Source organism: Rhinopithecus bieti, unplaced genomic scaffold (genome assembly GCF_001698545.2).
Source record: "Rhinopithecus bieti isolate Rb0 unplaced genomic scaffold, ASM169854v2 scaffold_33374, whole genome shotgun sequence".
Classification (NCBI taxonomy): domain Eukaryota; kingdom Metazoa; phylum Chordata; class Mammalia; order Primates; family Cercopithecidae; genus Rhinopithecus; species Rhinopithecus bieti.
The window spans coordinates 1,439,899-1,450,588 of record NW_016814428.1 but is presented as its reverse complement, the minus strand read 5'-3'; the positions used below and the strand labels follow the sequence as shown (position 1 = coordinate 1,450,588).

Below are 10,690 nucleotides of genomic sequence, written 5' to 3'. Positions count from 1 at the left end.
CATGCCTGACTGGGAATTATTAATTCTATTTTATGTTTGAAGAAGCTGAGGCTCCAGATAAAAAGAATGACATTCCTGGTGCCATAAGGCTATAAGATTCTGATCCAGACCTCCTGTCCTGGGCTTGCAGCCACCATATCACCTCTTCTTTCTCCCCTAGCCATCCAGAGCCATCATCTGCTCTGAAGAAGAGAGAGCTGGGGTCTGACTCAGGCTGCGAAGGCCTATCCCAGGGAAGGAAGGATTAGGGATGGGGAGAAGTAGAGGAGAGAGGAGGTGAGAGTCTTTCTCCCAGGGTGCAACTCCTCCACCTACCTTCCCCTAACACCTCCTCTGCAAAACCAAACACATCCTGCAACACACAGACTCATCTCCTTCTGAAACTTCATCTGGGGGTAGAAGAGGAATAGAAATTAATGTTCTTCCCATTAACGTAACTTTGACTTTATTTCTTACAAATGAATATCCTCATCTTATTAGGCCTAGAAAGCATTGCCCTGACTTTTTCCTAGATCACATCATGAAGTATCCCATAAATGAAGCCCAAATCATCTTTCCCGAGAGGGGAGATGGGGAAAGAAAGGGAGAATGGAGAAGAGTCTCTGTGTTTCCTTTCATAGTATAAATGTATGATACATTTTGATTAAACGTTGATGTCTTTTTAATATTGTCTTTAGAACTCTACGTGAAATAGGGAAAATAGCCCCCAGAAAATGAATCCTGATGTACAGTCCTAGGAATCCAGGAATACCCAGAGATATCAAATGTATGGGGATGGGTCAGGCGCAGTGGCTCATGTCTGTAATCACAGCACTTTGGGAGGCCGAGGCAGGCAGATCACTTGAGGTCAGGAGTTCGAGACCAGTCTGGCCAACATGATGAAACCCTGTTTCTACTAAAAATACAAAAATTAGCTGGACATGGTGGCGTGCTCCTGTAGTCCCAGCTACTTGGTAGGCTGAGGCAGGAGAATTGCTCTAACCAGAGAGGTGGAGGTTGCACTGAGCTGAGATTGTGCCACTGCACTCCAGCCAGGGTGACAGAGTGAGACTTCGTCTCAAAACAAACAAATGAAAACAGCAACAAATGTACGGGGATGGATGGCTCCATCTACAAGAGGCTAACTTCTGTTCATGGAGACAGGGCCCGTGTAGGCCTGCTAAGTGACCCAGCCTCCCGCTCCCTGGAAATCATCCATGCGATAGTAACCACAGTGGCTTACAAAAGTTAAATAAAATAATAAGAAAAATAAGCAAGGCAAACATATATTCATACATTTATAATGTATTCAGAGCAAAATAATCCATTCAAAGCTAATTGCTAAGCAAATTAACAGACTAACTGAATTGTCTGGAAATGGTTGTTTAGTTACGGGTAACATAAGGCAGTGTGTTAAATACAAACTATTGCTGACCCCAGAGGAACTTTTATTTAAGAAGGGGGAGAAATTATGCTTTAAAGCACTTTGTAAGTGCTCTGCCATTTGTTTGGGTGAAAGACTATATAAAGGCCAGTAATTACCATTATCACTAATTATCTGTCACTAGAAATCTTTTTCAGTTTACCATTAGCATTAAATTTAAAGCAAGAAGCAGACTTATCAAATCCTAGAGTAGATTTGTATTCTCTATAGAGACGTGCAGTTTACAAAACACTTTGATATTCTAATGTGGACTTTAAGGCCCAACATATAGTATGCAAGTCAGCTGTACCTCTGTACATGAAACTGCCTGTCCAGTCTTCAGAACCATAGGGTTATATAATCTGGAATCTGTTAGGTTCTAGGTAAATGGCCAATTACCAGACAGGCTCTGGTAACTGTTAGAGGATTGACAGATATTTCTAAAGGAGACTCTGCCCCTGGCATGGAGGTCACAGTCCTTTACAACTCTTAAGATTCAGTGATCCTGGGCCATGAAAGAAAAAGATTATATGTGTTTAACAGATGAATAAAACACTCATTCACCTACCTTATACCATTCACACAAATGCTTAAAACAGTAGTGGGCACATAGAAGAAACCTTATAAACGCTGCTGCTGCTGTTGTTGTTGTCACTGTTATCTGTATTTGTTGTGGAATGGCTATTGGCTTCTTGGCTTGGATTTTTAATTAGGTCATTTGTAGAGATCTACTAGCTTTATTTTAAAAGTGTTGAGATAACAGATAATCTATTTTTTTTCTTTTTTTTTTTTTACTAACTTACTAAGTAGACTCTTAATCTAAGTAGCCTTCTTTCTACATTATTTCAATTTGTGGCTTGATTTCTCTTTCAATGCACTGTAAAATGAAATTAACCTGCTACTTCACTGGATCCTAGGGTTTACCCAGGAACCAAAGAATATTTTCCAGAAAAACTTGGCAGCTTCCCTCCATGGTATATCCTCAGACATTAGAGACACCCTAAAAAATCTAAATGCCTCAGTCTGGCATTTAAATGCCCTTGACAATCTGATACTAGAATGTATCTCCAGCTTCATTACCTCATTGTCCTCTATGTATATCTTGGGCTACAATAAATCCAGATTATGTAAAGATCCTTGAACATCAGTCTAATTAATCTAGAAAATTTACTGAATATGTATATATATAAAATATCTTTGTTTTGTGCTTTTGTTGGTGCCATTTCCTCCTACAGAAGTTAATTTCTTCCACATTTTACCCACCCATTAAGGCTGTGGTAGATATGTCTTAAGAAATGTATCTGCCCAAACTCCCTTCCCTGGTAAATGCCATCCTTCACCTCAGTCCACTAGAGCTGCTAAAGGAATGGGCAGAGGTGACTATGTGTTGATCATGTGCTCCCTCTCCTACTTTCAGCTGAATTAATCATGTTGAGTGCATAGCTGACCCAAATTCAACCAATCAGATTCTTCTCCTGGGAATCTGGAGAATAACAGAGTCAGTTCAACATAGAAAGCTTTGTGAAAGCTCATCTAGGGTCTGTTCACGGGTCAACATTATGTCAAACCAAAGTCATGGGCAAGACAAAGCTATGGATGATCAGAGACCAAGAGTAAGCAAAGAAAGTCAGTTTGCCAAACAGAAGAGAGCATACTTGCAAAATGATGCATAGAAGAAGGATCATGCAGCCACGTAAAGAAAAAGCAATGATGATCCTCAGCAGCTCTTCAAGGTGCAGCTCCATTCCCAGCTGTGTCTCATTTACGTGAGTGCGCTATATCCTAAAAATAAACCTTTCAGTTGGAATTAATTTGAATGGATTTCCATGCCTTACAACCATTGAATTTTGCTTTTAAAAAAATACCCCTGCTCAGATGACAATTCTTCCATTGCACTTTTCTGAATCGTCCCAGTTCAGATGATTCTTGCCTTGCTCTGCTATCTTGTCATGACCTATCTGCTTTCCTGTTCTCACTGCCTCCCCACCTAGCGGCTTAACCCCCCCATCCTAAACCCTGGGATAGATGTTTTACCCTCCAAGGACTAGGAGAAGGCCTAGTTCAATCGCCTAGCACTACTCTGATCAAAGTTAAAACAGATAGATTAGTTCCTTCCTATGACAAAACTCCCACCTCCACCCTTACTTTGATAATTTGGTATGTGAGATTCTCCTAAATTGCTCCTACCTTGACCTGACTGGTTATTTTCTGAAACCCCAGTTCTAAGGCTGGGGACTCTGGTGGGCCTCCCTAACCTAGTGAAGCTGCTGGTGTTAGAGCAGTGGTTCTCAACCTGGAACAATTCTGCCCCTAGAGCGCATTTCCACAAAGGTTTTTTGTTTGTTTGTTTGTTTGGTTTTTTTATTATACTTTAAGTTCTAGGGTACGTGTGCACAATGTGCAGGTTTGTTACATTAATGTGATACATGTGCCATGTTGGTGTGCTGCACCCATTAACTCGTCATTACATGAGGTATATCTCTAATGTATCCCTCCCCCCTCCCACCCCATGACAGGGCCCCGGCGTGTGATGTTCCCACTCCTGTGTCCAAGGTGTTCTCATTGGTTCAACTCCCACCTATGAGTGAGAACATGGAGGTGTTTTGGTTTTCTGTCTGCGACGAGGTTTCTGAGAATGATTGGTTCCAGCTTCATCCATGTCCTACAAAGGACATGAAACTCATCCTTTTTTTTTTTTTTTTTTTTTTTGTTGAGACGGAGGTCTGGCTCTGTTGCCCAGGCTGGGAGTGCAGTGGGCCAGATTCTCAGCTCACTGCCGCGAAGGCTCCGCCTTCCCGAGTTTTACGCCATTCTCCTGCCTCAGCCTCCCAAGGCTAGGGCTGGGGACTACAAGGCGCCCACCCACCTCGGGCCCGGCTAGTTTTTTTTTTTTTTTTTTGTATTTTTAGTGAGACGGGGGTTTCACCGTGTTAGGCCAGGATGGGTCTCGGATCTCCTGACCTCGTGGATCCGGCCCGTCTTCGCCTTCCCAAAGTGCTGGGGCATTACAGGGCTTGAGGCCACCGGCGCCTGCCGGTCCGAACTCATCCTTTTTTATGGCTGTTATAGTATTCCGTTGGTGTATATGGTGCACATTTTTTTTTTTTTTATTATTTATACTTTAAGTTTAGGGTACATGTGCATAATTGGCTGCAGGGTTTGTGGTACATATGTATACTTGGCCATGTTGGGTGTGCTGACCCATCAACTCCGTCGCACCCATCAATTCATCATTTATATGAGGTATAACTGCCCAATGCAATCCCTCCCCCCATGATTAGGCCCTGGTGTGTTGATTGTTCCCCTTTCCCAAGTCAAGCTGATCTCTTGTTCAGTTCCACCTATTGAGTGAGAACATTGCGGCGTGTTTTTGGTTTTCTGTTCTCGTGATAGGTTTGCTAAGAAATGATGGTTCCAGGCTGCATTTCCATGTCCCTACAAAGGATGCAAACTTTCATCCTTTTTTTATGGGCTGCAAATATTTCCATGGTGTATTATGTGCCACATTTTCTTATATCCAGCCTGTCACTGATGGACATTTGGGTTGGTTCCAAATCTTTGCTATTGTGAATAGTGCCGCAATAAACATGCGTGTGCATGTGTCTTTATAGTAGCATGATTTATAATCCTTTGGGTATATACCCAGTAATGGGATGGCTGGGTCAAATGGTATTTCTAGTTCTAGATCCTTGAGGAATCGCCACACTATCTTCCACAATGGTTGAACTAATCCACAAAGTTTTTTATCACAACCTGAAGGGGAGGGGTGCTACCAACATCTAGTGGGTAGAGACCAGGGATGCTGGTAAACATCATACAATGCACAGGGCAGCCCCAACAACAGAGAATTATCCAGCGCCAACAGTCAATAATGCAGAAGTTGAGAAGCCCCACTGTAAAGTACTGGGCAAATGACTTTGAGCAAGTGATTTAACAATTTTACGTTTCAGAATCTCCCTCCATAAAAATACAGATATATTTCCTGTAAGGATATCATAGGACTGAACACAGTGCCTTTGGAACTTTAAGTATTCTGTCAGAATTATTTTTGCACAATGAAAATAAGCATGTTAAATGCTATACTTATTCATAATCCTTTCCTTATTCTAGCTATACATTGAGGTTGGAAAACTCTTGGCAAAGATTAATTCCATATTTACTAATCCAACCTTTCAGAATTCTAAAGGCTTTGATCATATACTCCTCTTGATTTTTTAAAGTAACATTTTAAAATAAATTTTTACTGGGGTAAAATATACATAATATTAAATGTACTATGTTAATGATTTTTAAGCATACAGTTCAGTGGTATTAAGTATATTTATATTGTTGAGTAAACATCACTCCCATCCATCTCCAGAACTCTTTTCATCTTACAAAACTGAAACCCTATACCCATTAAAGAGCGATCCCCCAGTTCCCCATGTCCTAATCCCTGGCAACCACTATTCTACTTTCTGTCACTGTGATCTTGACTATACACTAAGTGCCTCATATAAATGGAATCATACAGTATTAGTCTTTTTTCGATTGGCTGATTTCCTTTTGTAAACATTTTTAAATTTTTATTTGTTTTAGATGGAGTTTCACTCTAGCCCAAGCTAGAGTGCAATAGCATGATCTCAGCTCACTGCAACCTCTGCCTCATGGGTTCAAGTGATTCTCCTGCCTCAGCCTCCCGAGTAGCTGGGATTACAGGCACCTGCCACCACGCCCTGCTAATTTTTGTATTTTTTGCAGAGACGGGGTTTCACCATGATGGCCAGGCTTGTCTCAAACTCCTGACCTCAGGTGATCTGCCCACCTCGCCCTCCCAAAGTGTTGGGATTACAGCCATGAGCCACTGCGCCCGGCCTTCTTTCCTTTGGCATAATGTTCTCAAGGTTCATCTGTGTTGCAGCATGTGTCAGGAGTTCATTCCTTTTTGCAGCTAAGTAATACTCCACAAATAAGTAAGTATGTAGATTTTGCTTATTCATTGATCCACAATGGACATTTAGGGTGTATCTACATTTTAGTTATTGTAAATAATGCTTCTGTGAACATAGGTGTACAAATATCTCTTCAAGATCCTGCTTTCAATTCCTTTTGTTATATACCCATAAGTGGAATTGCTGGATCATACAGTAATTCCATTTTTAGCTTCTTAAGAAACTGCCATACTATTTTTTACAATGGCTATACCGTTTTACAATTCCACCAACAGTGCACGAGGGTTCCAATTTGTACACATCCTTTCCAACAGTTGTTATTTTCTGTTTCGCTTGTTATTTGTTTTTTATGGTAGCTGTCCTAATAGGTATGAGGTAGTATCTCGCTGTGGTTTTAATTTGCATTTCCCTGAAGATTAATGTTGAGCATCTTTTCATATGCTTATTGGCCATTTGTATGCCTTTTTTGGAGAACTGTCTATTCAAGTCCTTTGCCCATTTTTGAATCGGGTTGTTTGGTTTTCGTTGTTGTTGAGTTTTAGAAGCTCCCCATATGTTCTAGATATTAATCTTTGATCAGATATATGATTTGCAAGCATTTTCTCCATTCCGTGGGTTACCTTTTACTCTGTTTAGTGTCTTTTGATGCACAGAATGTTTACATTTTCATCAAGTCCGGTTTGTTTATTTTTCCTTTTGTTGCCTGTGCTTTTGGTGTCATATACAACAAATCGTCACCAAATTAAATGTTGTGAAGATCTTGTCCAATGTTTTCTTGTAAGAGTTTTATAGTTCATTCATATTCTCCTCTCAATGTATTTTTAGAGCTTTATTTTTCCAGATAAAGTCTTTAGCCTGGCTGGGCACGGTGGCTCACGCCTGTATTCCCAGCACTTTGGGAGGCCGAGACGGGCGAATCACAAGGTCAAGAGATAGAGACCATCCTGGCCAAGATGGTGAAACCCTGTCTCTACTAAAAATACAAAAGTTAGCTGGGCGTGGTGGCGCGCGCCTGTAGTCCCAGCTACTAGGAAGGCTGAGGCAGGAGAATTGCTTGAACCTGGGAGGTGGAGGTTGCACTGAGCTGAAATTGTGCCACTGCACTCCAGCCTGGTGACAGAGTGAGACTCCGTCTCAAAAAGGGAAAAAAAAAAGAAGTCTTCAGCCTAAACATGTGCTGGGTGCTGGGTAAAATACACACAGATAAATTACCCATTGACAAAACCCAAAGGTAGTTAGTGTGTGCACACACACACACATTTTAGAGTATCACTTGCCACTAGAAATAGAAAAAGCTTTTAACAGCAACACAGAAATAATGCTTCTATGAACATGAGTGTACAAATCTCTCTCTCTATATATATATATTCTCTCCATAAAATATATATGTGTATATACACATACACACACACGATAGAATAGGCTAAACTGCTAAGCAAACAGAAAAATATATATAGCAGTTCAAACCAAAAAAGTTGATTTCTTGCTTAACATCCAAAATAAATATATATATATATATATTTTTTTGAGATGGAGTCTCACTCTGTTCCCTAGGCTGAGTGCAGTGCAGTGGCACAATCTTGGCTCACTGCAAGCTCCACCTCCCGGGTTCACACCATTCTCCTGCCTCAGCCCCCCGAGTAGCTGGGACTACAGGCGCCCGCCACCACGTCCGACTAAGTTTTGTATTTTAGTGGGGGGGGGGGGTTTCACAGTGTTAGCCAGGATGGTCTTGATCTCCTGACCTTGTGATCCACCCTCCTCGGCCTCCCAAAGTGCTGGGATTACAGGCATAAGCCACTGTGCCCAGCTCGTATCTGCTTCTTAACCACTTTCTCTTTGGAAGTGACACACATAGCTTCTACTCTTAGGTCTGGTAATAACTAGTCACATGGTCATTCCTAGATGCAAGACAGCAGGGAAATGTAGCCCCTGCTAGCGCAGCTGCTTTCCAGTAACTGTTCTATGTCTGCACTGTCCAACAGGGTAGCTATTATGTGGTTATTGGGCACTTGGAATTCGGTCGTCCAAACTGAGATGCACTGTAAGTGTAAAACGCACACCAGAATTTAATGACTTAGTATAAAAATAAGAATGTAAGCCGGGCGCGGTGGCTCAAGCCTGTAATCCCAGCACTTTGGGAGGCCGAGACGGGCGGATCACGAGGTCAGGAGATCGAGACCATCCTGTCTAACACGGTGAAACTCCGTCTCTAATAAAAATACAAAAANAACATCTCAATAATTTTATATTGATTACATATTGAATAGCAATATTATATATAGGGTTAAATATATTACTAAAATTGATTTCACTTGTTTTTAAAATATTCTTAATGTAGCTAGTAGAAAATTTTAAATTACACATGTGGCTTGCATTCTATTTCTATTGGATACTGTTATAGAAATTAGCTTTCTCTGTTACACAGATTATCTTACAGAATCAGGATAGAACATACATCTGGGCCACTCACAGAACTACAGTGAGGAATTGGAAAGATCTCTGAAATCAAAATGTGTACTCTCTCTTTTTCCTTTTTCCTCCCTCTCTCACTGGAGCCATGTGGTTACTGGTCTTTGCCCACCTGCTGGCTTTGCCCTTTTTTCCTCTCTCTGCCTCTACATGTGTCTCCCTCTCTTCCTCTGTCTCTTTCATCTCTGTTCCAATCCACTGTGTCCAGGAGGATGGGGTCACGTGGCTTGCTGTGCATTCACCAAAAGTAATGATAACAGGTTCTCAGGAAGAGGGCACAGCTAGGTCAGACAAATTGACTGACATGTTTGCTTAGCATATAAAATGTGTAAACACGATATGGGCTTGGCAGCTGTCAACATTCCCCAGTTTTTACACTTAACAGACTACATTTGCTTTGAGGACTTTTGTAAGTACTCTGTTGAATAGGTGACAAATTTAATCTGAGAGTATATTATTTAATTCGTGTCGTCACTAAAGAAAACATGTAACTAATCTTTCTTTCTGGGGCTTGTACCAGTGCCCAGAAATAGTCAGCATCACTGATGAGCCTCAAATTTCCAACAGTGTACCTTGAACTCAATGCCTATTCATATAATAACAGACTTTGCCCATAAGACCAGGCTCACCATATGCATCAATTATATGATGCTATCAAGTTAATAAATGGGTGACCTACCCCCAGATAGAACTTTCTTATAGATCTGGAACTGTCAAATTTAGTTCCTGAGGGTGTTTTGGGCTGGTCTCAATAAATGGATGACCTTCCATAAATGAGTTGATAAAGAGCAAAGAGACATAATTCAATCAATTATTATTGGATTACTTTATAACCACATCATTTTCTGTAATTTAAGAAATGTATCCAAGTGGCCCCTGTTAGAACATATACATGTGACCTAGAGATATTATTAGATTACCAGATGCTTTTATATCTTCAGCAAGTATTTTTGTGCCAGACGTTATCCTAAATCCATTCTCATCATTAACAATTTATCAGAAATAGATTTTTTGAATATTATCTTTCCCGAGGAAAAAAATGGGGCCCATAAAAAACGGAATAAAGAGTAGCAACTTTTGTTGAAAGATAGGATTTGGTTCACTTTAGAATATACCCATGAAAAATGAGCTTTAGTGGGATGCTGCAGAGGAACCCCAAATAGCTCGGATATGGACTAGGACCCTGGGCACTTGGGAGGGAAGGGAGGTAGGAGATAGTGCAGAAAGAGGAGGCAGTGGTGGCCCCAAAACACTTTCTGCCTACTTTATCATTCTGATGGAACTTGAGCTTTGACAATGATACTCTTCTTTGCTGCTCCATCTCACAGCCCAGCTTTGGGGCTATGGTCTTCAAAGTCGGTAGGAGTATTCTAAGTTCCTAAGGGTCTTTTGGGCTGGTCTCAACAAACGGATGACTTTCCATAAATGAGCTGATGAAGAGCAAAGAGATATAATTCAATCAATTATTATTGGATTATTTTATAACCACATATATGCACTAAAAGACTACTTAAAACATTTAAAAACATTAAAACACTTCTTAACCTCCATAAATCTGTAATACAATTTGAACTTATTTTTTAAACTTGGGTTTAGCATTTAGCTGAATTTCATTAATTTCTCCTCCCTAATAGCCTGAATATTCTGTTTAAGATAACATTTGGTTCATATTATCTATAGCAATATATATTTCTTTCATATATATTAATATATTTTATTAAGCTGGTATTGAGCAGGAAGGAAAATGGCTAGGAAAACTCAAGAAATAAAAATAGTGTCACAGTGTATATGGATTAAATTGATAGGAAATTTTATTCTACCTTTTACTTAGAAAAAAATTTTAGGTCAATAAGACATCAAAAGCTTTTTAAAAGTTGACTAATGG

General features: G+C 40.4%; 1 long non-coding RNA gene across 3 annotated transcripts in view; it reads right to left on the bottom strand.

Annotated features, from left to right (window-relative positions):
* Positions 1–316: 316 nt before the first annotated feature.
* LOC108514200 (uncharacterized) overlaps positions 317–10,690 on the bottom strand; it is a 33,890-nt gene continuing 23,516 nt past the window's right edge. For 2 of the 3 annotated variants that reach the window (XR_001881153.1, XR_001881152.1), the window contains exon 4: positions 9,596–10,235. This is a non-coding gene — a long non-coding RNA (uncharacterized LOC108514200). Of the gene's footprint in view, positions 390–3,057; positions 3,185–9,595; positions 10,236–10,690 lie in introns of those variants that run through there. The other variant, XR_001881154.1, reaches the window with a different exon arrangement.